Source organism: Erinaceus europaeus, chromosome 21, assembly GCF_950295315.1.
Source record: "Erinaceus europaeus chromosome 21, mEriEur2.1, whole genome shotgun sequence".
Classification (NCBI taxonomy): Eukaryota; Metazoa; Chordata; class Mammalia; order Eulipotyphla; family Erinaceidae; genus Erinaceus; species Erinaceus europaeus.
This window is the reverse complement of record NC_080182.1, coordinates 4,774,573-4,799,090: the sequence shown is the minus strand read 5'-3', so window position 1 is coordinate 4,799,090 and position 24,518 is coordinate 4,774,573. Positions and strand designations below refer to the sequence as shown.

Genomic DNA, 24,518 nt, shown 5'->3' with positions numbered 1-24,518 from the left:
CAATGACCCTGGGTCCATACTCCCAGAGGGATAGAGAGTGGGAAAGCTATCAGGGGAGGGGAGGGGATATGGAGTTCTGGTGGTGGGAACTGTGTGGAGTTGTACCACTCTTTTATTTATTTATTTAATTTATTTATTCCCTTTAGTTGCCCTTGTTGTTTTATTGTTGTAGTTATTATTGTTGTTGTTGTTGTTGGATAGGACAGAGAGTAATGGAGAGAGGAGGGGGAGACAGAGAGGAGGAGAGAAAGATAGACACCTGCAGACCTGCTTCACCGCCTGTGAAGCGACTCCCCTGCAGGTGGGGAGCCGGGGTTCGAACCGGGATCCTTATGCCGGTCCTTGTGCTTTGCGCCACCTGCGCTTAACCCGCTGCGCTACAGCCCAACTCCCAGTTGTACCACTCTTATCCTATGGCTTAGTCAATGTTTCCTTTTTATAAATAAAATAAAATAAAAATTACATTCTGGGAAAAAATAAAAAGGAAAAAGAAAGCAGCTACTGATAAGAGCAACAAGTGGGATGACTTTCACAAGCACTGGCCAAGTCCAAAAAGCCAGACATGAGTGACTACTATTGGATGATTCTAATTATAATGAAATCCTTCGAAATAGACAACCATATGGAGAGTGGGAGAGGATTCTTCTGTGAAGAAGCTAGAGGAACTTGTTTTGGGAGCTGGAAAGATTTTTTTTTTCTCCTGGAGGTGACTGGCTTTGTGCAAGTGTGATTTCACTGTTCCTGGGTCAACTCTTCACTTTTATTTCAAAGAGAGAGATAAACAGATAAAAAGACAGATAGGGCGAGACACCACAGCACTAGATCTTCTCTCAGTGCCATGGTACTCCCATATTGTGCCGGGGCTTGAACCTTACCCATACATGGCAAGACACACACCCAGTACTTAGTAAGCTGTCCTCCAGTACTGGTGATGCACAAAGTGTTGTATGTGAATTGTGTTGGTGATTCCATTGGTGTAGACATTTGCCAAAACTCACTGAATTACATACACTTAAAGGGGGACCATTTTAAGGTATGTATATGGCATCTCAATAAAGTTGATTTAAAATTGAAAAATATGCCTGGAGGGGTAGGAGAGAGCTCACCTGGTAGACTGTACATCTGGCTGTGTGTGAGGTCCTGAATGCCATTCCACGCACCACACGGAATACCATGGACAGCACCAAAAAGTACTCCCTGGAGTGGAGTCGCAGTGTCTCTCTCCCTCCCCATTTTCCTCCCCCCTTTTCCTTTCTCCTCCTCTCTAAAACATGAGAAAAAAAAGTTTGGGGGAGGGAGTCGGGCAGTAGCACAGTGGGTTAAGCGCACGTGGTGCAAAGCACAAGGACCAGCATAAGGATCCCGGTTTGAGCCCCCGGCTCCCCACCTGCAGGGGAGTCGCTTCACAAACGGTGAAGCAGGTCTGCAGGTGTCTATCTTTTCTCTGCTCCTCTCTGTCTTCCCCTCCTCTGTCCATTTCTCTCTGTCCTATCCAACAATGACAACAACAATAAAAACAAGGGCAACAAAAGGGAATAAATTAATTAATTTTAAAAAAGTCTGAGGGAGCCAGTCAGATAATATTTCATGAAAAGAAAACTCTTAACACAATTATTTTTTGTTTTACTACAACACTGTCTCTGGAAGTTTTTTTTTTTTTTAAAGAGGAATGTTTATCATTAGAAAAATGGCAGCATAAGCTGTGCAGACTCCTATAAAATATTAAAACTATTTAAAATATATGGCCTGCAGGAATATGCATAACATGCTAAAAATGTTGATGGGGCCAGCAGATAGTTTACCTTGTCTCATCTCAAATGGAAGCACCACAGCATCTGGGCACGTTGCACAAACGGTGGAGCAGCGCTGTGATCTTTACCCCCCTCCCTTCTTCCCTCCCTTTAGATGAAAAAGAAGGTCAGTTGGAAATGATGGAATCACACGTTTGAGGCCCCAGCATTGAAAAAGAAATGTGGTCAGGAAATGTGCACAATGCCCACATTTTACAAACTGAAAAAAGAATACAAGAAAAGGGGAAAAAAGTGTGCATATTGATTTGCAGGTTGCTCCTGTCTGAAAGAGGGAAAGAATAATACAGAGAGACTGGGGATATATAGTTAGGGTTGAAGCAAGGCTGTAGGCATCTCTCTGTCTCGCTCAGTCTCTATCTCCCCTTCTGTCTTGACTTCTGGCTGTCTCTATCCAATAAATAAATTTAAAAAAAAAAAAAAAAGTCCTGAGGGCCAGGCGGTAGCGCAGCGGTTAAGCGCACATAGTGCCAAGTGCAAGGACCAACTCGAGGATCCCAGTTCAAGCTCCCTGCTCCCCTCCTGCAAGGGGTTAAATTCTCAAGCAGTGATGCAGCTCAGCAGGTGTCCCTTTCTCTCTCCCCCTTTCTCCCTCCCCAATTTCTCTCTGTCCTATTCAACAACAATAAGAGCAACAACAGCAATGGAAAGGAGATGGCTTCCGGGAGCAGCGGCGGCTTCATAGTGCAGGCGTATTGCAGGTGTCTGTCTGTCTCTCCCCTCTCTGTCTGTCTGTCTTCCCCTCCTCTCTCCATTGCTCTCTGTCCTATCCAACGACACTGACATCAGTAACAACTACAACGATAAAACAAGGACAACAAAAGGGAATAAATAAATATTTTTTAAAAATTAACAAAATTTGGGATCACTCTGCTTGTAACAACTAAGCACAGATCGCTTTCGTTATTCCTTCAGGTCTTGTAGAAAATACAGGAAGTGATGAGCTAGCGCACCTGGACAGCATCTGCTCTGCCTGGTGAATGATTCGAGTTTGAGCTCCCTGGCTCCACACGGGAGTGCGAAGACACTGGGGGATGCTTTCATGCTGTGGTCTCTCCTCCTCTCCCCCTCTCCTTCTCTCCCTTTCTCTCTCTTTCTATCTGAAAAACTGGCCTGGAGTGGTGAAGTTCCTGTGATGACAAAAAAGAAGAAGAAGAAGAAGAAGGAGAAGGAGAAGGAGAAGGAGAAGGAGAAGAAGAAGAGAGAAATGGTAAAGGCCACAATAGAATATTAAAATCTATTATAATGTAAAACAACCAAATATTTTAAAAACTTTTTTAAAGCATCATGCTTCAGTTACAGCTGTAAAAATGAAATATGCATGTGGACCAGGGTGGGTAAAGAGAACTTCAAACAGGTTTTTAGTTTTTTTTTTTTTAGCATGCTAGGAGAAAGCATTCTTTTAAAACCTGTGAATGCATGTGGCAATAACCAGAATAGCCCTATTATGTAAAATGTGCAAAATGTGACGCAAGGAACAAAGTATAGACGGAAAGTGCTGATTTTAAAGTTGTTCAGCAAGGATGGCAGATTTATCAAAACATTTCTACCTTTTTTTTTTTTTTTTTGCCTCCAGGGATATTGCTGGGGCTCAGTGCCTGCACTCCAAATCCACTGCTCCTAGAGGCTATTTTTTTCCCCTTTTGTTGCCCTTGTTCTTTATCGTCGTTGTTATTGCTGTTTTTGGATAGGACAGAAAGAAATTGAGAGAGGAGGAGAGAACAGAGAGGAGGAAAGACAGATAGACATCTGCAGATCTCCTTCACCACTTGTGAAGCACCCCCTCCCACCCCCCATCCTGCAGGTGGGGAGCTGGGGCTCAAACGGGGTTCCTTATGCCAGTCCTTGTGCTTTGCACTATGTGTGCTTAACCTGCTGCGCTACTGCCCAACCCCCTTCCACTTCATTTTTCTAAGCTTAATGCACTATTACACCATCTCCAGTAGAAAGAACTACCCTCCTGCCTGAACAAGATAAGACTCTCTCTTTTTGAACGAATGCATAATTGCATTGTGCTGTGAGCACAGTGTTATCCAGATATGTCCATTACGGACAAGCGCTGAGGAAGAAGACCGCTGAGATTGTCTTGGGGTTTCCAACAGTGTTTTTAGCTGTGTAAATGTATCACTTTGTTTATGGGTTCCTTCGTTTGTTTCCCCTGAGGTAACATTGGGCTACAAGACTGTTCTTGGAGTATAATTTCGCACCTCTCCAAATATATGTGGCCATCCCACAGTACCCTCCTTTCTCCCTCACTAGAGCTCCATGCCTGCAAGAATCCACGGCTCCTGGGGGCCATTCCCCCCTCTTAGTTTATTTGATAGGACAGAGATAAAAGAGAGAGCAGGGAGAGTTAGAGAGAGGAGGAAGAGAGACACTTGTGGACCTGTTTTATTGTTTGTCAAGTTTCTTCCTTGCAGGCGGGGAGTGGGGCTTGAATCCCAGTCCTTGCTTCTGGCAACATGTGCACTTAAGTGGGTGCACCACCACCTGACCCCCCATTTTTTCCAAATAATAAAAAAATCTGTTGAGGTATGCACTCTACTGCTAAGTTAGCCACTTCCCCAACTTAAAATTTTTCTCTTTTTTTAAAAAATATTTATTCCCTTTTGTTGCCCTTGTTGCTTTATTGTTGTAAGTTATTATTGTTATCGTCGTTGTTAGATAAGATAGAGAGTAATGGAAAGAAGAGGGGGAGACAGAGGGGCTGGAGAGAAAGACAGACAGCTGCAGACCTGCTTCACCGCCTGTGAAGCGACTCCCCTGCAGGTAGGGAGCTGGGGACTTGAACCCGGATCCTTACAATGGTTCTTGTGCTTTGCACCACGTGCACTTTATCTGCTGCGCTACCACCCGACTCCCAAAATTTCTCTCTTAAATACAAACTAATGGATTCATCCCTGAAACACACTAGCTCTAGCAGCTCACCCTTGGAAGACAGGTAAGAGACTATGTTGAGAAAGAATTGTCATCAACTTCCACTGTAGTACAATGAACAACATCAACAATGGTAATAATAATAACCACAACAAGACTACAACAACAAGGGCAACAAAAGGGGGAAACAATGGCCTCCAGGAGCAGTGGATTCATGGTGCAGGCACCAAGCCCAGCAATAACCCTGGAGGAGAAAAAAAAAAATTTTAAAAAAACAAACTGTGGTACAGGAGTGGAGGAGATAGTATAATGCTTATGCAAACAGGCTCTCATGCTAGAGGCTCTGATGTCCCAGCTCAGTCCCCTACACCACAGCTGAGCAGTGCTCTGGTGAAAAACAAAAACAACTCTGGTATGGGCGGGCAAGATGTGAGCGGTGGCACATCTGGTAAAATGTACAAGTTACCATGTGTAAGGACATAAGTTTGAGTCCCTCGTCCCCACTTGCAATGGGGAAGCTTCATGAGTGGTGAAGCAGGGCTGCAGGTTCTATCCTGTCTCTCACCCTATTTTTCTCTGTCTCTATAATAATAAAGACTTAAATAAATAATTAATCAAAACCATGGGGGGGGCGGGCACCTAGTTGAGCACACATGTTACAGTGTGCAAGGACCCCGGTTTGAGTCCCTGGTCCCCACCTGCAAGGGGGAAGCTTCACAAGTGGTAAAGCAGGGCTGCAGGTCTCTCTTAATTCGATCTTCCCTCCCCTCTCAATTTCTCTCTGTCTCTAACCAGTAATAAATAAAATATTTTTTAAAAAAATTAAAAAACTGGGAGTCAGGCGGTAGCGCAGAGGGTTAAGCGCATGTGGCACAAAGCACAAGGACCGGCGTAAGGATCCCGGTCTGAGCCCCCGGCTCCCCACCTGCAGGGGAGTCGCTTCACAGGTGCTGAAGCAGGTCTGCAGGTGTCTGTCTTTCTCTCCCCCTCTCTGTCTTCCCCTCCTCTCTCCATTTCTCTCTGTCCTATCCAACAATAGGGACATCAATAACAACAACAATAACTACAACAGCAATAAAAAAAACAACAAGGGCAACAAAAGAGAATAAATAAATAAATATATATATATATTTTTTTTTTAATTTGAAAACTGTGGTCCGGGAGGTGGCGCAGTGACTAAGGCACTAGACTCAAGCATGAGGTCCTGAGTTCGATCCCCGGCAGCACATGTACCAGAGTGATGGCTGGTTCTTTCTCTCGTATCTTTCTCGTGAATAAATAAATAAATTCCTTTTAAAAAATTTTAAAAACTGTGGTACAGAGCTGGGTTTGAGCAGCCAGAAACACGCAGGAAGGAGCATCTACTCCATGAGCGCCGGGCAGCACTATGGCGCCTTTTCTGTCTCTCTTTCCCTGTCACTTTCTTCTTTCTTGTGCCGGCCCTGCGCTGAGCCCACTGGGCTACCACCCGACTCCCTATTTCTTTTCTCTTTCTTCCTTCCTTCCTTTCTTTCTCGCTTCCTTCTTCTTCTTCTTTTTTTTTTGTTTTTGCCTCCAGGGTTATCGCCAGGGCTCGGTGTCTGCACCATGAATCCGCTGCTCCCGGAGACCATTTTTTTCCATTTTGTTGCCCTTGTTGTTTTATCATTGTTGTGGTTATTATTATTGTTGCTGTTGTTGTTGTTGTTGCTGTCGTTGGATAGGACAGAGAGAAATGGAGAGAAGAGGGGAAGACAGAGAGGGGGAGAGAAAGACAGACGCCTGCAGACCTGCTTCACCGCCTGTGAAGGGACTCCCCCTGCAGGTGGGGAGTCGGGGGCTCGAACCGGGATCCTGACGTAGGTCCTTGAGCTTTGCGCCAAATGCACTTAACCCTCTGCACTACCGCCTGATTCCCTCTCTCTCTTTCTTCTTTCCTTCCTTCCTTTGTGATTTATTTATTGGATAGAGATAGAGAGACCTTGAGAAGGGAGAAGCAGATAGAGAAAGAGACAGAGGCTCACCTGCAACCCTACTTGATCACTCGTGAAGCTTTCCCCAATGCAGGTGGGGACCAGGGACTTGAATCTGGGTCCTTGCACACTGTAATGTGTGCGCTTAACCAGGTGCGCCACTGCCCGACCTCTTTCCCCTCTCTGTTTCCATCTGAAAGTCAGCAGCCTACAGACAGTAGTATACACACATTATAGTGCTCAGGGACCCTGGTTCAAGCCCCTGAGTCTTCCCTAGCAGTGGGGGAAGCTTCCTAGTGGAGCAGTGCTACAGGGGTCTTTCTCTTTCTTTTTCCTCCTACTCTATTTCCCCCTCCTTCTCTATATTCCCCCTCCCTTCCCAACTCTGTCTCTGTCTCTTTGGTGAAGCACAAAAACAGGCATAAGGATCCCAGTTCGAGCCCCGGCTCCCCACCTGCAGGGGAGTGCTTCATAGGCGGTGAAGTAAGTCTGCAGGTGTCACTCTTCCTCTCTCTCTCTCTCTCTCTCTCTCTGTTTTTCCCTCATCTCTCCATTTCTCTCTGTCCTATCCAACAATGACAACATTATCAACAACAACAATAATAACTACTACAACAACAAAACAACAAGGGTAACACAAGGGAAAATAAATAAGAAGAAGAAAGAAAAAGAAAACAAGGAAGGGAGGAAGGAAGGAAGGAAGGAAGGAAGGAAGGAAGGAAGGAAGGGAGGGAGGGAGGGAATGGACCAGGAGAGCAGTGTTTTCAGGTCCAGGCAGTGACACACCTGGTTAAGCACACACTCAAACTCCTGATCCCCGCTTATGGGGGAAAGCTTCACAAGTGGTGTAGCAGGACTGCAGGTATCTCTCTGTTTCTTTCCCTTTCTATCTCCCCCTCTTCTCTCAATTCCTGTCTCTAATAAGTAAATAAATAAAATATTACAAAAAGTGTAAAAACAAACAACAAAAAAAACCCCAGTATTTTCTGCAGGTGCAAGTATACCTCCCCAGTGATGCCTAAAAAAAGCAGTAGAGGGGGCCAGGTGGTAGCACAGCAGGCTAAGCACACATGGCACGAAGTGCAAAGACCAGAGTAAGGATCCCAATTCCAGCCCCCGGCTCCTCACCTGCAGTGGGGTCGCCTCACAAGTGGTGAAGCAGGTCTGCAGGTGTCTGTCTTTCTCTCCCCCTCTTTGTCTTCTCCTCCTCTCTCCATTTCTCACTGTCCTCTGTCCTATCCAACAACGACGATAAAACAAGGGCAACGAAAGGAAAAAAAAACAGCCTCCAGGAGCAGTGGATTCGTAGTGCAGGAACTGAGCCCCAGCAATAACCCTGGAGGAAAAAAAAAAGGCTATGGTTTACCTTAAAATTTATGTTAGATAATTAACATGTTAAACCCATATATCATTTAGCACTGTGCTATTATAAACATGACTACAGAATTTTATGTATCTGGAAGGAGACATATATTTCCCTTGGAATATGTTTTTATTTGTTTTAAATTTTTTTTTAATTATCTTTGTTTATTGCATAGAGACAGCCAGAAATTGAGAGGGAAGGAGGAGATAGAGAGGGAGAGAGACAGAGAGACACCTTCAGCCCTGCTTTACCACTTGTGAAGTCTTCCCCCTGCAGGTGGGGACCCGGGGCTTGAACCTGAGTCCTTGTGCATTGTAACATGTGCACTAACCAGGTGCACCACCACCTGGCCCCTATTTGTTTGATTTTTAGCAGAAAACAGAAGTTTGTTTGTTGTTTACTTATTGCCTCCACGGTTATTGCTGGGACTCAGTGCCTGCACTACAAATCCACTGCTCCTGGAGACCATTTTTCCCATTTTGTTGCCCTTTTTGTTGTTATTGTTATTGTTGCCACTGCTGTTGTTGGATAGGGCAGAGAGAAATGGAGAGAGGAGAGGAAGACAGAGAGGGGGAGAGGAAGACAGACACCTGCAGACCTGCTTCACTGCCTGTGAAGCTACCCCCTGCAAGTGAGGAGCCCAGGCTAGAACCAGGATCCTTACAACCTGTCCTTGCGCTTCGCGCCATGTGTGCTTAGCCCGCTGCACTACCGCCCGGACCCCAGAAATTTATTTTTAAATAGTGTATTATTTCCATTTTAACCTCTAGGAGCCTTTTCAATAATAGAACATCAAAATGTAAAGCACTAGATCTAAGTGCTCATTTGAGAATGTACAATAACTCAGTATCCAACCATACACATAGGTATGGCATCCCGCCATCCGGCTGTCTGTCTATCACCCTGTAGTATATGACAGGCATTCTAGTGTTGCAAAAGAAGACAAAAACCTAAATAACATGATACATATCTTCTTTTAATCCTGCTGTGTGTCTCTAACTCAGTGCACCCTTGTACGGAGCCCAGACTGTGAGAAGGCGCAACCTGGCCACCAGCCCATGGCCAGCCCTTCGATGAGGCAGCCCAGCCGCAGGGAGTAGACAAGTCTGTGACTCAGGCTCACAGAGTTCCAGCTAGAATTGTGGTTGTGCCTTTTTCTTGTGTCACCGTCAGTCCTCCCAAGATGAGACAATAGTGATGCTTTCTTCATGGGGCTCAGGGAGACTGAGACCACATATAGGTTGGTGCTTAGCAAGGCGCTCAGCACGAAAGCTGCTCCAATGTTTGACTCTCCCTGAATGGATGTGAGGATGGTGTATGTGAAAAAAAGTGCTGGTTATTATTAGAAATGGGTGGCAGGGTCCCTGAGTCTGTTAGGACAGCCTGTCTTTTTGTATATGGATGTGGGATGCCTTTGACTGTACTGTCTCCCACCTTCCAGGACAGGGATATCAGCTTTCAAACGCTAGAAATTATTTTTCAACTTTGTCATTATATAGCATTTTTATATTCTATTTATTTTTAACACACACAATCAGAGCATTGCTCAGTTCTGGTTTGTGGTAGTGCAGGGGATTGAACTTGGGACCTGAAAATCTCAAGTGTTTAAGTCTATTGTATAAACTGTTTTTCTTTTTATTATTATTATTTGCCTCCACCATTATTGCTGGGTCTCAGTGCCTCTACTATGAATCCTGGAGGCCATTTTTGTTGCCTTTGTTGTTATTATTATTATTGTTGCCATTGCTATTGTTGGATAAAATAGAGAGAAGAGGAGAAGACAGAGGGGGAGAGAGAAAGATAGACACCTGCAGATCTACTTCACCGCTTGTGAAGCAACCCCCCTGCAGGTAGGGGAGCCGGGAGCCCTAACTGGGGTCCTTACACCAGTCCTTGCACTTTGTGCCATGTGCGCTTAACCCGCTGTGGTCTACCACCTGGCCCCTTTCTTTATCATTATTTTTAAAATTTATGGGATAGAAACATCCAAGAAGGAAGGGGAGACAAAAAGGGAGAGAAACAGAGAGACATCTGCAGCACTGCTTCACTGCTCACAGAGTTCCCTCTTAGCAGGTGGGGCTCGAACCCAGGTCCTGGCACATTGTAACGTGCAGTCAACTAGGTGTGTCACCACTCGGCCCCCATAAACTGTTTTTCTTTCTTTTTTTTTTTAATTTCTTTATTGGGGAATTAATGATAAACTGTTTTTCTCTCATGGTCTGGGAGATGGCACATTGGGTAAAACACTGGCCTCTCAAGCAGGAGGTCCTGGTTTCAATCCCGAGCAGCACATGTACCAGAGTGATGTCTGGATCTCTCTCTTCCTGTCTTTCTCATAAATAAATGAAATCTTTTAAAAATTAAAATAAGCTGTTTTTCTACCTCCCTAGCCCTAGAATATTTTAAATCTATTTTTTAAATTTTACTGATTCTTTTTTCATTTCTCTTATTGTACAATGAATCCATCATTCCTGATGGTCAGTTTCCTTTTCTTTTTGACAAAGACAGAGAAATTGAGAAGGAGAGGAGAAATAGAGAGAGATAGGGTAGTCGGACAGACAGATAGGACAGACAGATAGATCTGCGGCACTACTTCACCACTCATGAAGCTTTCCCCCTGCAGCTAGGGACAAGGACTTGAACCCAGGTCCTTGTGCATGGTAATGTGTACACTCTACTGAGTATGACAATGTCTGGTCTAGTCTGGCCCTGGGCAATTTTTTATTATTTTATTTTTTGATAGTGGTGGAGGGGAAGAGAGAGAGGAGAGACACATGTAGCACTGCTTTCCTATCCACAAAGCTTTCCCTCTGCAGGTGCAGACTGAGGGCTTGAAGCTGGTTCCTTACACGATAGCATGTGAGTTCTACTGGGTGAACCCCCACCTGACCCTGACCCTAGAATATTTTTAAAAACTTACGGTGGTGGTGTGCCTGATTGAGCACACATGATACAATGCACAAGGACCCAGGTTCGAGTCCCCAGTCCCCACCTGCAAGGGGAAAGCTTTGCAAATGGTGAAGTAGTGCTGTAGGTCTCTCTCTTTCTCTCTTCTGTCCCCCATCCCTCTCGATTTCTGGCTGTTTCTATCCAATAAATAAATAAAATTAATTAACAAATTTAGAAAAAAAAACTTATTGTGTGGTCCAGGAGGTGGCGCAGTGGATAAAGCACTGGACTCTCAACCATGAGGTCCTGAGTTCGATCCCCAGCAGCACATGTACCAGGGTGATGTCTGGCTCTTTCTCTCCTCCCCTCTCTCTCATGAATAAATAAATGAATTCTTTTTTTTTAATTTATTTCTTTATTGGGGAATTAATGTTTTACATTCAATAGTAAATACAATAGTTTGTACATGCATAACATTCCCCAAATAAATGAATTCTTTAAAAAAAAAAAAAAACTTATGTATTTATTAGTGAAAGAGACAGAGAGAGGACCAAAACACCACTCTGGTACATGGAATGCTGGGGCTAGAATTTGGGACCACGTGCTTGAGAGGCTAACGCTTTATCTATTGTGCCTTCCTCTATGCCATTTCTTTCTTTTTCCTTTTTTTTTTTTTTATTAATGATTATATAATGACTTATCAGATGATTTCACTCATATGTGGGATGTACAGAATTAAAACCTATGAACTTGAAAAGAACAGTCAACCCACTCTCTCACATTTTTATTTGTTTGTTTTTATTGCCACCAGGGTTAACACTGGGGCTCCAAGCTGGCACTACAAATACACCGCTCCCATCAGCCATTTTTAAAAAAAATTTGTATTATCTTTATTTAATTTGCTAGAGACAGCCGAAAACTGAGCGGAAGGGGGATACAGAGAGGGAGAGAGACAGAAAGACACCCACAGCCCTGCTTGACCATTCGTGAAGCTTTCCCCCTGCAGGTGGGGACTGGCCTTCAGCCATTTTCTCCTCCCCTCCGCTTTCTATTCTATTCTATTTGAGGTGACAGAGAGAAATTGAGATGGGTGGGGGAGATGGAGAGGGAGAGAGAAAGAGAAAGAGACACTTGCAGACCTGCTTCACTACTTGTGAAGGGTCTCCATTGCAAGTAGCGCCCAAGGGCTTGAACCCATGTTCTTTAAAGGTAACCTGTGCCCTCAACCTGGTGCACCGCTGCCCACTATCCTATTTTTAATGAGAGTGATACAGAGAGAAAGTCAAAGAGTACTGCTCAGCTCTGGCTTATAGTGGTTTTGGGGGTTGAACCTGGGACCTCCGAGACTCAGGCGTGAAGTTTTTGCGTAGCCATTATGCTACCTCCCCGCCCTTCAGCTGTGTCCTAGTCAGGGGCATCCCTGTTTCTTCCCTTTGCCTTTATTCTGTCTTCTAGAACATTCTTCATTTCCACACTGGTTCCCTCTCAGCCTATTGGCCTCTGCTGAGCTGCCCACCTGTACTGAGGGCTCCCTTAACTTCCCTAACTTCACTGTCTCCTGATTTTATATGGGAGAAATTCTTTTTTAACTTTAAATGTTTTTTTTATTTATTAATGAGAAGGATAGGAGGAGAGAGAAAGGACCAGACATCACTCTGGTACATGTGCTGCCAGGAATGGAACTCAAGACCTCATGCTTGAGAGTCCAATGCTTTATCCACTGCACCACCTCCCGGACCACTGGGAGAAATTCTTTGTTTCAGCTAACTCTCAGTGGACGGGCAGCAAGCACAACACCATCTCCTTGACCAAAAATCAATAGATTTATAGCACTTGTTACTCCCCTCAGAAAAATCGCAGGAACAGTTAAATAGAAAAGAAGGGCTTTATTGACTAGAAGGCAATTTAAGTTGGAAAGCATATCCAATCAGCATGAGCTGTAGAATAAGCTTCACAGTGGTCTGGGAGGTGGTGCAGTGAATAAAGCACTGGACTCTCAAGCATGAGGTCCTGAGTTAAGTCTCCAGCGGCACGTGTACCAAAATAATGTCTGGCTCATTCTCTGTCTCTCTCTCTTTCTCCTCCTTTCTCACGAATAAATAAATAACAATATTAAAAAAAAAAGAATAAGCTTCACAAAGAGGCAGTGGGATCTGGGTTTATGTTCAGTAGACTTAGGATAACATAGTAGTCTATATAGAATTGGGATTTTTTTTTAACTTTTTAAAATTATTACTATTTTAATTTGCTTCCCCCCTTTTGTAGCCCTTGTTTTTTATTGTTGTTGTAGTTATTGTTGTTGTTGCTACTGATATCATCGTTGTTGGAAAGGACAGAGAGAAATGGAGAGAGGAGGGGAAGACAGAGTAGGGGAGAGAAAGATAGACACCTGCAGACCTGCTTCACCGCTTTGAAGTGTCCCTCCCTGCAGGTGGGGAGCCAGGGACTCAAACTGGGATCCTTATGCCCATCCTTGTGTTTTACGCCATGTGCACTTAATCTGCTGTGCTACTACCTGACTCTCATTTTTTTTTTAACCAGAGCACTGCTAACCTGACTTATGGTGGTAGTGGAGATTGTAGGTAGGGAGCCGGGGTTCGAACCAGGATCTTTATGCCGGTCCTTGTGCTTTGCGCCACCTGCGCTTAACCCGCTGCGCTACAGCCCGACTCCGTAGTACTTATTCTTGTTGTGTTAGCTGATACCTTTGGGTGTTCTCCTATGAAATCCAGTATCCAATGTTCATGCTCTTTTGTAGGTTCTCACATATTAACTCCAGAATTCAGAGTTAATGTGACTTGCTTTGACTTATGGGAAGTTAGCAAGTGTGATATTATCAAAGGTTTCATGAGAACATGAGTGTTAGAGGCTTATTCTCTTAGGATACTGTCTTTTGAACTCTTGAGTTAACTAGTTAAAGGTATCCAACAACCCTGAAAAAGAGGCCGTATGGAAAGAGAGAGAGAGAGAGAGAGAGAAGCCAGCTCCAAGTGTGCCAGCCACTCCCACAGCAGTGCCAGAGAAGTGAGTGAAGAAGCCTTCTTGGAAATTACAGTCTTAGTAGATACCAGACAGAGTGGAAGAACCACCTAGCTGAGCCCAGCCCAAATTGCAGAACCATGAGAAATAATAAATCATTATATTGTATGAGTTTGACATGACCCAGCCGTCAGTAGCTACAAACACCAATTTACCTAAACCACTTATAATAAGGTACCACGTAGACTCATAGATGAGTCTCCTTCCTGTGCTAGACTGTGAGCCCAAGGCAAAGGGTTGCAACATAATTAACTATTTCTTCTTGACTTTGTCTGGCATGTTGTACAAATTAGAGTCAGTCCAAGAGTCTAAGTCAATACTTCAAAGATCTATGTGCTGTCTCTGGACTACTCAAGTGTGTATATTAGGACTGGAGGAAGTGAAAAAGGAAGTGAAAACTCCACCCCCCAGACATTTCATAAGGCTACTCCTTGTGCCCAGCCCCCCAGCGCAGGAGATGGGCATCAATGTCTAATAAAAGTGGACAGGACCCCAGAGAGGACGTAGCAACTGTCAGCAGTGAAGTGGCAGAAGTTTCACTGACCTAGGGAGTGACTTCTGAGCTGTCAGCCATGTTCTGGTTATTGTTTGAAATCACAGGGAAGTTGGCAAAGCGATTCCATTCTCTCTTACGATCTTTAAGTGCCATGCCTGAGGTTAACAGGGTCATTTTGTAGCTTGTCCCTAATTGCGCAGCTTGTGAAAGACTGCAGCAGTCAAGTTAAAATGAGTGAACTTTCTGCTGTGAGGTGGACTTCACTGCCCCTCTCCCTGGTCTCTGAGACTTGGGGGACCTCATTGCCTGTCTTTGGGTCCTAGACAGGACACATCCACATTGCTTCCTAGTCCCCTCTTCCATGGCACAGAATGAGAGACAATGGGGCAGGTATGCTTAAATTGAAGTTCACTGGTGTCTTAAAAAAAAAAAAAAGAGGGAGTCGAGCGGTAGCGCATCGGGTTAAGTGCAGGTGGCACAAAGGGCAAAGACCGGCATAAGGATCCCGGTTCAAGCCCCCGGCTCCCCACCTGCAGGGGGGTCACTTCACAAGCGGTGGAACAGGTCTGCAAGAGTCTGCCTTTCTCTCCCCCCTCTGTCTTCCCCTCCTCTCTCCATTTCTCTCTGTCCTATCCAACAACAACAACATCATAACAACAATAATAATAATAACTACAAACATAAAACAACAAGGGCAACAAAAGGGAATAAATAAATAAGTATTAAAGAAGAAAGAAAGAAAGAAAGAAAGAAAGAAAGAAAGAAAGAAATCCTATTCTGTACAACCTCCAATTTTAAGTAGGAAGTCTTATCTTTGTCTCCTGTGCCCCATTTTGGATGGAATTAAGTAAATTTAAAGTGATGACCTGTATTATATCAAGCAGATTAGAGACTAGGATTGGTGGGCAGGGGTAGATAGCATAATGACTATGCAAAGACTCTTATGCCTAAGGCTCCAAGGCCCAAGGTTTAATCCCCAGCACCACCATCAGCCAGAGCTGAGCATGCTCTGGTAATAAAAATAAATAAATAGTGGTTCAGGAGATGGCACAGTGGATAAAGCATTGGACTCTCAAGCAAAGGTTCAATCCCTGGCAGCATATGTACCAGAATGATGTCTGGTTGTTTCTCTCTCCTCCTATCTTTCTCATTAATAAATAAATAAAATCTTTATAAAAAATAAAGGTAGGGGTAGATAACATAATGGTTATGCAAAGAGACTCATGCCTGAGGCTTCAAAGTCCCAGGTTCAATCCCCTGCACCACCATAAACCAGAGCTGAGCAGTGCTCTGGTAAAAAAAAAAAAAAAAAAATGCAACAAGGGCAACAAAAGGGAATAAATAAATATTTTTTAAAAATGTAATAAAATAAAATAAATCAACATTCCTCCTAATAGAAGAAATAAATCTTTAAAAAAAAGAAGAAGGTAGGACTGGTTACTTGACAGTAAAACAGAAGTTTACATTTAATGATGCTTTTTTAAAAATTAATTTATTTATTCCCTTTTTTGTTGCCCTTGTTGTTTCTATTGTAGTTGTTATTATTGTTGTCTGTCTTCGTTGTTGGATAGGACAGAGAGAAATGGAGAGAGGAGGGGAAGACAGAGAGGGGGAGAGAAAGACAGACACCTGCTGACCTGCTTCACCGCCTGTGAAGCGACTCCCCTGCAGGTGGGGAGCCAGGGGCTCGAACCGGGATCCTTCTGCCGGTCTTTGTGCCGGTCCTTGAAAAGACTTTCATGCTTGAGGCACCATAAGTTCCAGGTTCAATTCCCAGGTTCAATTCCCAGTACCACCTAAGCAAGAGTATAGCTCTGTTCTGGGAACAAAACAAAACAAAACAAAACACAAATAATGTTAAAATGTAGTGTGCGGCTTCATTTACCTCCAGACTTAAAAAAAATTTTTTTGAGGGAGTCTGGCAGTAGCGCAGCAGGTTAAGTGCACATGGCACAAAGTGCAAGGACCAGTGTAAGGATCACAGTTCAAGCCCCGGGCTCCCCAAATACAAGGGAGTCGCTTCCAAATACAGGGGAGTCGCGGTGAAGCAGGTCTGCAGGTACCTTTCTCTCCCCCTCTCTGTCTTCCCTTACTCTCTTGATTTCTCTCTGTCCTATCCAACAACAATGACATCAATAACAACAATAATAACTGCAATGACAATAAAAAAACAAGGGCAACAAAAGGGAAAATAAATATTTAAAACAATTTTTTAAAAATATTGAAAAATGTATTTATTTATTTACTATTGGATAGAAACAGAAACAGAAAGGGGAGGGGGAGATAGAGAGGGAGATAGAAAGACACCACTTGGCCATTTATGATGCACTATTTTGGATTATCTTTTTTCCCCATCACTCTGGAGCTTCTTTTTCACTCATTTATTTAAGAGAGGAAGAGAGAAAAGGGGAGGGAGGGGGAGAGAGAGAGAGGGAGAGGGAGAGGGAGAGGGAGAGGGAGAGGGAGAGAGAGAGAGAGATGCTATAGTATCACTTCACCATCTGTGAAGCTTTCTGTGGTATCATGATGCTTCAGTGTGGTGCTGGGACTCAAACTCAGGGCCTTGTGTTTGGTAAAGCACGAGTTACTGGTCAACTATCTCCCACTTTTTATTTTCTTTTGTCTTAGCTTCCTTCCTTCCTCCCTCCCTCCCTCCCTCCCTTCCTTCCTTCCTTCCTTCCTTCCTTCCTTCCTTCCTTCCTCCCTCCCTCCCTCCCTCCCTCCCTTCCTTCCACCAGAGTACCTCTAACTCTGACTTGGTGTGAGGAGCTAGGGTATTATGTCTCACATACAGGTCTAGTGTACTTACTGTTGAGGGACAGGACAGACCTGGAGGTTCCACCCAGAAAACGGGGGTGGTGACAGGTGTGGCTTGGAAAGGTGGAGGCAGGGTTTGGGTGTTAAATGGGAGACCTGTGGGCGTGGCTCTCGCGGTCTAGATCATCATTTGAGTATTGACTCTGCTTTTCTGTCTCTCCCTCTCCCCTCTCCCTCTCTCTCTCTCTCTCTCTCTCTCTCTCTCTCTCGTGTCCTAACATGTGTTCTCAGTTTTCCCGAATAAAATTTAAAATTCCTAAAAATCATGCTCTCGTCTCGATTCTTTGTTGAGGTAATGTGTGACCAATTTTTTAAATGTTGGGGAAGCAAGCGTCGGCCCCCTTTCCCCCACAACACCACTCTCTAATTTTCTTGTTTCTGTTTGGTGCCTGGAGCAAACCCAGGACCTCACACACGCAAGGCATAAACCTTACTGCTGAAACTACCTTCCTGACCCTACTTGCAAATTTTTTATTATAAACACTGCAAATATACACGAACATCAAAGGATTCAACAGGTGTTGCTACGTTGCCATATTCAGTTCATATGTGTGTCTTCCTCACATAGCTGGAGGTGACTGAATTCTACCTAAACACCACAGATAGCATTGTCATACCTCAGAAAAGTAACAATGACTAGAATCTTTGAACCCGGGGCTTAGGGGAAGGGGATAGCACCTTTATCTCATTTCATATCTGAAAGTACAAGAAAGTGGGAGGTGGGAACACGATGGCTTGGCGGGGTGGCGGGGAGGCATACCTAATAGAACCACACATTGCTATGCTTACGGACCAGGGTTCAGGCTCCTGCTCCCCACCTGTAGGGGGGAAGCTTCATGAGCAGGGAAGCAGGTCTGCAGGTTCCCGTCTTTTTCTTTCTCTACCTTCTCTCTAAATTTCTTTCTTTTTTAAAAACATTTTATTTATTCATAAGAAAGATAGGAAGAGAGAAAGGACCAGGCATCACTCTGGTACATGTGCTGCTCGTGATCGAACTCAGGACCTCATGGTTGAGAGGCCAATACTTTATCCACTGTGCCACCTCCTGGACCACTAAATTTCTTTCTTTCCTATCAAGTAAAATAGAAAAGAGAGAGAGGAGTTATGTGGGTAGATAGCACAATGGTTATACAAAGAGATTCTCACACTTGAGGCTCCGAAGTCCCAGGTTCAATCCCCTGCACTACCATAAGCCAGAGCTGAGCAGTGCTCTGGTATAAAATAAATAGATTAAATAAATAAATACATAAGAGAGAGGCACCTCCAGGAGCAATAGATTCACAGGGCCAGCACCAAGTGCCAGTGATAACCCACAATGAGAGAGAAAGAAAGAGAGAAAGAAAGAGAGAAAGAAAGAAAGAAAGAAAGGAGTCGGGCTGTAGCACAGCAGTTTAAGCGCAGGTGGCGCAAAGCACAAGGACCGGCATAAGGATCCCGGTTCGAGCTTCCGGCTCCCCACCTGCAGGGGAGTCGCTTCACGGGTATTGAAGCAGGTCTGCAGGTGTCTGTCTTTCTCTCCCCCTCTCTGTCTTCCCCTCCTCTCTCCATTTCTCTCTGTCCTATCCAACAACGACGACATCAATAACAACAACAATAAAAAACAAGGGCAACAAAAGGGAAAATAAATAAATATTAAAAAATTAAAAAGATAAATAAAAAAGAAAGAAAGAGAGAAAGAAAGTGAAAAAGAAAGAAAGACAGACAGAAAAGGGCCTCAAAGGGCCAAACGTTGGGACAAATGCAGAGTTTCATCATTTAAATGTGTATACACCCAAGCACAAATGCATATATTTGAAATCTTTGCAGCAGTGCCTTTGCAGTGTGGCTTCTGATCATGTGTAATAAAATGCCTGTTCATCAGCAAGTTCCTGGAAGACCTGTGATCAGCAGCTCTAAAGTGGCCTGAGAAGCAGCCTGGGTGAGCAAATGGAGGGTGGGAGTTCAATGCCCAGCACTGCATGTACCACAGTGGTACACTGACTCTCTCTCCTCCCCAACTCTCTCTCATTCATAAACTAATTAATCAATCTTTTTAAAATGACATGCGTAATGGAAGTGAATGGGCCTTTGAGAGATGACACCATAAGTCATATTTGCAAGTAGGAATAAAGAAAGACTTGGTGTAAATGATTTCTGCTGTGAATAATGAAGCCAGGTCTTCCTAGGGGAAATTCGGGTGGGGACTGAGGCAGGAAGTGAAACTTCAGCAGCAGGAAACGCCTTGCTGAGTGAAAATGAATGCAGAATGTGCTGAGGGGGCTTCCTTCTGCTCTGGAAGGATTCTGCAGAATATTCTACGCATTCTAACACAGGATGAAGCCTGGAGTCCTTCTTCCTTCCTCGACTCTATTCCCCCCTCCCCCCTTTCACTCTGACTGTTCTGCAAAGCCCCTCATCCCAGGGTCCTCAGATAAAGCCAGCAGGGCAGTTCTTAGGCAGTGCTAATGTGGGGTTAATGTGTCTGATTAGAACAGCTGAGGTCTGACTCATTTCCTGGGGAGGCTGCATTTCTGTTACCGAGCTCGCCTTACCATGTGCAAAGTCAGGGTTGAGCCCTGGCACCACATGGGAACACCACAGGTGTGTGTGTGGGAGTCCATGGGTGGTGGAGCAGTGCCATGCTATCTGTTTCTCTCCCCCTTGCCAAAAGCCTATCTCTGTGAGTGAAATAAAAAGGCATGAGGGCTAGAGAGATAGCTCACTAGGTGGGTGTGTGCTCGGTCATGTACTTACCCCGGGTTTGAGCACGAGCACTGCATGGAATGTGCCACACAGCTCCAGGAGACACTCTGGTGCTGTGGCCTCTCCTCCTCTCTCTGTGACCCAGCAGGAGTGAAATCACACATGTGCAAGGCCTGGCTTCAAATAAGATAAGAAAGCCAGACCAGGAGTGCTGGAACTAGGCATATATTGGCGCTCGAAGCAGAAATATGGAACAAAACAATCAAAAAGAAATAAAAACAGATCATTCCCCAGCTTCTCTGGACAACTGTCTCCTTGCTGGGTTTAGTAGTGGGAGACTGGCAGGCATTTCTCCCTGCCTTCCCCTGCTTAGGGGTGGACAGCACCTCCCCCCAACCCAATCATTTCCAGGTGACTGCAGCCCCTAGGGTCCAATGACAGACACTTCAGTCCCCTAGTCACAGGGACAGCAGAAGCTGCTGACTTAGTCCCGTTTAGCATCCGAGCTCCTCCAGCCCCTGCACAGGCCAATTCTTACATTACATCCTGTCTGCTCTGAGTATCTGAAGTGGCTGGGTTTCCCGTGTGCAGGGTTGGGCTGTTCCAATCCTGCACATTCCAAAGAAAGGACTGACCTTTCACTCTTGGAAGAGCACCTGCAAACCTTTGGAACTGCCTGCTAGATGGGAGGGTCTTTATCTAGCTAGGGACTTGGGCCCTGCCAGGTAGGTTTTGCTAGCTGTGGGATTTCTTATCAGGGCTGCTTTGTTTGCCTTGGCTCACAAAGTTTCTTTCTCTTCTGTTTTTGAAGATAGTGGGGAGGGGCATGGACGCCCCACGTGTTGTCAGCTGAGCAGGCTCCCTGGCCCAACTTCTTTTAATTGAGATAGAGGAAGAGAGACACCACAGCACCACTCCACCATCCAAGGGGCTTATCTGTAATGTCCCAGCTTGAAACCAAGACCTCTCACACAAAGCAATATCATGGCCCCTCCATTTTGGTTGGAGTTGGACGGTGGAGACTGAATCCCTAGACCAGGCCTACCTGACTGAACTTCCAGAAAACCCCTGAACACCAAGGCTCAAATGAGCTTCCCCAGCTGGTGACACTTTTGTGCGCATTGTCACATGTCACCATGGAGAGGATTAAGTCCTGCCTGCAGATCGCCTCTAGGGGAGGGCTGTTCACACCTGCTCTCCCTTCTGTCCCTTTTTTCCTGCTGACTTGAACTTTCACCTATTGCTGTAATAAACTATTGAGATAGGGAGTACAGCAGCTTCTCTGGATGTGGCCCTTCAGCAATCACTGACCCTGCGGGTGGCTCAAGGGCCCCAGCACACCAATTAAAAGGGACTTTTCCTCTCTTTCTTTCTTTCTTTTCTTTTTTTTTTTTTTGAATTTATTTATTTATTAATGAGAAAGATGGGAGGAGAGAGAGAAAGAACCAGACATTACTCTGGTACATGTGCTGCCAAGAATTGAACTTAGGACCTCATGCTTGAGAGTCCAATGCTTTATCCACTATACCACCTCCTGGACCACTTCTTTTTCTTTTCTTTCTTTCTTTTTTTTTTTTTTTTGTCCCTGTATCTTCTTGCTTATTTGATTTGATTTGTTTTGTATAAACACCTTCTCCCCCACCCTCCAGGACCACCAGAACTTCATTTAGCTGAACCGAAGGCAGGTACTCTTTGGCCTGAAGGTCTCGGGTCCTCTCACCATTACCACCCACCGCCTCTCTTAAGTACGGAGCAGTGAAAATGGGCTATGGAAGCAGAAGGGCCACTTGACCAAGCACCAAGTAGGCTACTGTTAGTCCCCAGACCCTGAGGCTCCGTCAGTTCATAATTCTGTAAGTCAATAATTGTTGAGGACCCTGTGACTTACGATGCCTAATTACTCATGTGACCCATTTCTCTATTACTAACAGCAAACATTTCAGAAATTCTTTGTTATCTCTATAGTTCTGTCTGAAGCCTCTAAGGATGTCTGGCTAAATCAGGGTAAACACAGATAGCAGGTCAAAAGGCCCTCCAAGATACCCCTGAACTATGCTTACATCTTTGGGATAAGATTAGGAGTTACAGAGTACACACAGAATTTAGTATAATCACTAGAATTGGAGATAACAAGGCTGATATAAAGTGGTTATGTACTAGGAGAGAGATTATTCAATTATGTAACCCCTAATATGTTTATGTACACCCTTAAAATGTTTATACTTGATATAGTTGTATGTACACATATCCAATAGAGGAAGGGAACAGACCACATGTTCTTACGACATAAGCAGAATCTCATTGCAAGACTTACATCGTGCGCCTGCCACTCCAGACCTCTGTTCTCTCACCACTACTGGTGTACTGAATTCATTTCCTTTAACCCAGAGATGCAATAGAGCCTTAGATCCCAGCAAATAAGCATCTGTGAAATCTCAGACTGCTCAGTAATTTGATCACCTTGCTGCTGGGGAGTGGCTGGAGGCTTGTGTAGACAAAGACACTTCACCTTAGAACAGAGCGGGAGAGGGAGAAAGCAGACTGGGGCTGGGGAGTCAGCATAACGGTTAGACAAAAAATTTCTCAGGGGCTGGGAGCAGTGGGTTAAGCACACGTGACACAAAGCACAAAGACCCAGTTCCATACCCCCCCCAGCTCCCTACCTGCAGGGGGGCCACTTCACAAGCATTGAAGCTGGTCTGCAGGTATCTGTCTTTCTCTCTCCTCTGTCTTCCCCTCCTCTCTCCATTTCTCTCTGTCCTATCCAACAACAACAAAAGCTATGACAATAATAACAGTAACAACTACAACAAGCGCAACAAGGGCAACAGAATGGGAAGAATGGCCTCCAGAAGCAGTGAATTCCAACAACAATGACAGCAATAACAACAACAAGAACAACAACAATAAACTATAAGGGCAACAAAAGGGGGAAAAATAGACTCCAGAAGCAGTGGATTTGTAGTGCAGGTACCAAGCCCCCAAAATAACCCTGAGATTTAAAAAAAAAGTTTCTTATGTCTGAGGCTCCAAAGTCCCAGGTTCAGTCCCCAGTACCACTATGTCAGAGCTGAACAGTACTCTGGACTCTCTCTCTTTGTACCTTTCTCTTTGTATCTCTCTCTTTAAAATAAAATAGAGAGAGAGAGAGAGAGACTGTTGAAGAAGTTCAGGGAGACAAGTGGGCAGTCTGGCCTAGTGGGACCGTTGGGGGTGGGTGGGGTGCATGGTGAGGAGAAGGACAAGGACTGGGGAGTCAGCATAACAGTTATGCAAAAAGACTTTCATGCTTAAGACTCTGAGGTTCCAGGTTCAATCCCCAGTACCACATAAACCAGAGCTGTGCAGTGCTCTGATCTTTCTTTCTCCTGGTATCTCTCATTAAAATAAAGTAAAATATATTTTTAAAATTATATATAAAAGGAAGGGCAGGAAACAGGCTATTGTTTCTCTCCACTGGAGATCTTGTTTTCTACCCAACCCATACCAGGGTGTGTCCCAGTGCTCCTCTTCAATAATTAATATTGCTTTTATTAATGCCAGAAACCAGGCCAGGAGATAAGCTTGCTGTTTGTAATGTCCTGGATTTGAGCCCTGGAACCACATAGGAGCATCACAGATGGCATACAAGGGGTCCCATGGATGGTGTAGTAATGCTGTGGTGTCTCTCCTCTTTCAATCTCTCAAAAATAAAGTTAAAAAAATAGGGCTGGAGGGCTGGGTGGTGAAATACCAGGTTTAGTGTTCATGGTACAATGCACAAGGGTCTGGGTTCAAGCTTCTCATCCCATCTGCAAGGCGGTAGCTTTTTAAGTGATAAGGTAGGGCTGCAGGTGTCTCTCTCTCTCCCCTTCCTCACAATTTTTGTCTCTTCCCAATAAATAGATCATAAAATATTAAAAAAAAAAAAAAAAGACTACGGGGAGTCGGGCGGTGGCACAATGGGTTAAGCGCACATGGTGCAAAGTGCAAAGACTGGAATAAAGATCCCGGTTTGAGCCCCCAGCTCCCCACCTGCAGGGGAGTCGCTTCACGAGTGGTGAAGAAGGTCTGCAGGTGTCTTATCTTTCTCGCCCCCTCTGTCTTCCCCTCCTCTCTCCATTTCTCTCTGTCCTCTCCAACAACACTGACAGCATTAACAACAACAACAATAACAACAACAATGATAAACAACAAGGGCAACAAAAATGGGAGAAAATGGCATCTAGGAGCAGTGGATTTATGGTGCAGGCACCGAGCCCCAGCAATAACCCTGGAGGAAAAAAAAAAAAAGTGTTCCGGGAGGTGGTGCAGTGGATAAAAGTATTGGACTCTCAAGCATGAGGTCCTGAGTTCAGTCCCTGGCAGCACATGTACCAGAGTGATGTCTGGTTCTTTTTGCTCCTACGTTTCTCATTAAAGAATAAATAAAATAAATAAAATCTTTAAAAAAGAAAGAAAGAGAAAGAGAAAGAAATAGAAGACTTCCTGAAGATAGTGGAGTCTATATATAGCAAACCTACAGCCAACATCATACTCAATGGTGAAAAACTGGAAGCATTTCCCCTCAGATCAGGTACTAGACAGGGCTGCCCACTATCACCATTACTATTCAA

The 24,518-nt window shown here is 44.6% G+C and overlaps 1 long non-coding RNA gene across 1 annotated transcript in view; it reads right to left on the bottom strand.

The window, feature by feature from the left end:
• Positions 1–2,655: 2,655 nt before the first annotated feature.
• LOC132535269 (uncharacterized) overlaps positions 2,656–24,518 on the bottom strand; it is a 37,385-nt gene continuing 15,522 nt past the window's right edge. Inside the window, exon 3 of the long non-coding RNA XR_009547037.1 lies at positions 2,656–2,938. This is a non-coding gene — a long non-coding RNA (uncharacterized LOC132535269). The remainder of the gene's footprint in view (positions 2,939–24,518) is intronic.